We start from the raw sequence: 2,978 nt of genomic DNA on the forward strand, positions 1-2,978 counted from the left end.
TTGAGTGGTACACGCTTCCGAAATGTTGAAGAAGTGCGAGAATGGGTGGACGAATGGATTGCTTCGAAACAAACATCGTTTTATCGAGATGGTATCGCCCAGTTGCCAGAAAGATGGCAAAAAGTTGTAGAAAGTGATGGAAAATACTTTCATTGAAATAATTTAAATAAATTTTTTACAATAAATGCTTTTTCTCAGTATTTTTTGGGCGGAAACTAAGTTAAGGTCCTAATATATGCATTCTTATTATGATCCTTCTACAATTATGTGACTACGTTCTAATTTATTTTTAAACATTTTGTATACTTAAGAAAATTAAAAAGATGTAAATTTGACGTAGATAAAATCATGTTGTAAAAAAAGTGTAAAATATTAACAATAAAGATTTATCTCGATATTTATAATGACATGTGACGAGACAGCCGTCTCGTCACGACGACCCGACCAAACATCCGTCGGGTCGTCTAACAGCGCAAAGCGCCAAATAAATAAAGACCGCGCCGCCGCCGAATCGTGACGCCGCCGGTTATTCCCTCGCGTGGGGGAACGCCGTACGCGCCAAGACTAGGCAGCGACGAGTATATAAACGCCGCGCGATAAGGAGATGATGCCATTCCCGAGGCGTCCGAACTCGTCCTAGTACGACCGCCGTTTCCGAACTCCTTGCCGGCATACGCTAGCATCCAGAATACCGCTACAACCGGGGAGGTGCGCTCATCCTCCCGGGTGTACCGCCTCCTGCCTAATCCGCTCTCTGAGAGGTACGGGAACCAGAGGTGGCGCGCTCACCGCCTCGATCAAGCGCTCCTAACCTCCCTGCCGCTCAGAGACCCGACCGAGAGGAAAGGTGCGCTCATCTGCCTTCAAGGCCAGCACCACTAAAAGAGGCTGTACAGCACACGAGGGATACAGAGGTGGCGAGCTCACCATCTCTGCCCCGCGCTCGAGGCTCCCCACCCGCTGTCTCCTTTCGGGCGCCTCCGCGCCCGCCGACGCCACCATCCTAGGGGTACCGCCGCAGCTACCACGGCCGCGTCCGCTCCGCCGCGTCTATAGGTAAGCGCCGCTGCAACGACCGCCGCGCACCGCCGCCGCGTCTATAAGAGCCGCCGCGACGACCGCCGCGCATCGCCGCCGCGTCACCGCCGATACAACGATACCGTTCCGCGTCCGCGGGGAAGCCTGCGACAGCGTCCCACACGCCGCGAAATAGTTCTAAGTCCGCGATAGTATAAGATTGCGTTTAGGTATAAGTCCGCGATAGTATAAGACTGCGTGTAGTTGTAAGTTGCGAATAGCGATAAGATTAGGAATAAGACCGCGACCGCCACACCTACTGTATCTCGCCTCAATAAATTATTTTGTTATTTCTTTAACCGACGGGCACTCACTCTACTTCACATACACCCATACACACACACGCGCAACGGCCGAACTCCAGGACACCGGCGAGCTCATCCACCGCCGTCGGTATCACGCTCGCTCGCGCAAACGCCAAGGTCGTCCGACCGAACCGCGAGACAAGTCGTGACAGACAAATATACGTACTTTGCTCTTTGAATTCTCAAAGCGACTTATGCAAGTCATTTTGATATGGAATCTGCAACTTCCTTGTCTGTTACCTGGTCATGTAATATTCGAACAGTTTCTGTGGTATAAAAGTGTTAAGCAATATATTAAAAATATTATCTAAACCCAGACAGCACATGGATATCCTATGGATATCCGTAAGATATCTTTAAAGGATATTGAGGATATCCATAAGCCATCCGTTTTACGTCCTTCGGACATTCAATAGACGTTTGTGGGATATCCATTTATGAAATTGGAGGACATGCTAAAGTCCTCGACATGTCTACAGGATATTCGACGTTCAATGGACATATAAAAGTAGCATCCGGATTTGTAATTTATAAGATAATTTTGTAATTTGTAAATTAAAAGGATGAAACATATATACCCAGACAGCACAAAATATTTATAAAATATTTACAAAATATTTATAAAATTTATTTGAATATTTTATAAATAATTTTCAAAATATTTCATATTTTTATGACATTAGCTTCAGTAGATTATAAATATTTATCATAAATATTATAAAAATATATATTAAAATATATAAAGTTATATACTTTTTTCTTCTTTTTAAACTTTTCTTAAATTTTAAAAATATATATGTTTTTAGTTTTCACTTTATATTGTTTCACACGCTACTTAATTCAAATTAAATTGTACTTCGAAAATTTGCTTATCATTGCCGAGATTTGAGCCTGAGAATCTCTGGTTCTTGAGTCGTTTACCTTACCTACTGCATCACTATCACTTTGAATGAGAGATGCTTTGTATTGTATATATATATTGTATCCATATACGAAAACAAATTATTTATTTAAAAGAAGAGAATATAATATAATATAAGAAATCAGAATGTTTTTTGATAATAAAAGAAACTTTAATTTGAAACTCAAAAAGATACTTTTAATATTAGAAAATAATTTATTTAGATTTTTATAAGATTATTTACTTGTATTTTATTTACTTTAAAACGAGCAAACATTTATTTAAACACAATTTTTACATTTAAAAAGTTTTCTTCTTGTGAGGAGATCACTTTTTTCTAGAAATTCATAATTTTACAGTTTATTTTACAAATTTAAAAAAATATTACTTTATGTTTATTATATGTTTTTTTAAAGTGTAACAAATATTTTTTTAAGTTAAGAAATTATATATAAAATATATTTCTTTGGTTTAAAGAATTTTGTTCAGTATATTAGGTGTACAAATTTGCTTCCGCCGTTTTTCTATAGATGGCTTTAGCGGTAAGTGGTGGTCGAAATAAATAGATCATAGACGTCATACAATAAACTTGGGCATCTGTCAACATAACCCCATAGAAACATTAGTCGATTTGTGTCTGCATCATAAAGTTATTCTCGATTAAAAATGTCAGTTTACGAGCTAAATTCTCGTCA

The sequence above is a fragment of the Odontomachus brunneus genome, unplaced genomic scaffold, assembly GCF_010583005.1.
Source record: "Odontomachus brunneus isolate Ranch 3 - 2012 unplaced genomic scaffold, Obru_v1 Obru_scaffold_012, whole genome shotgun sequence".
In the NCBI taxonomy this organism is placed as follows: Eukaryota; Metazoa; Arthropoda; class Insecta; order Hymenoptera; family Formicidae; genus Odontomachus; species Odontomachus brunneus.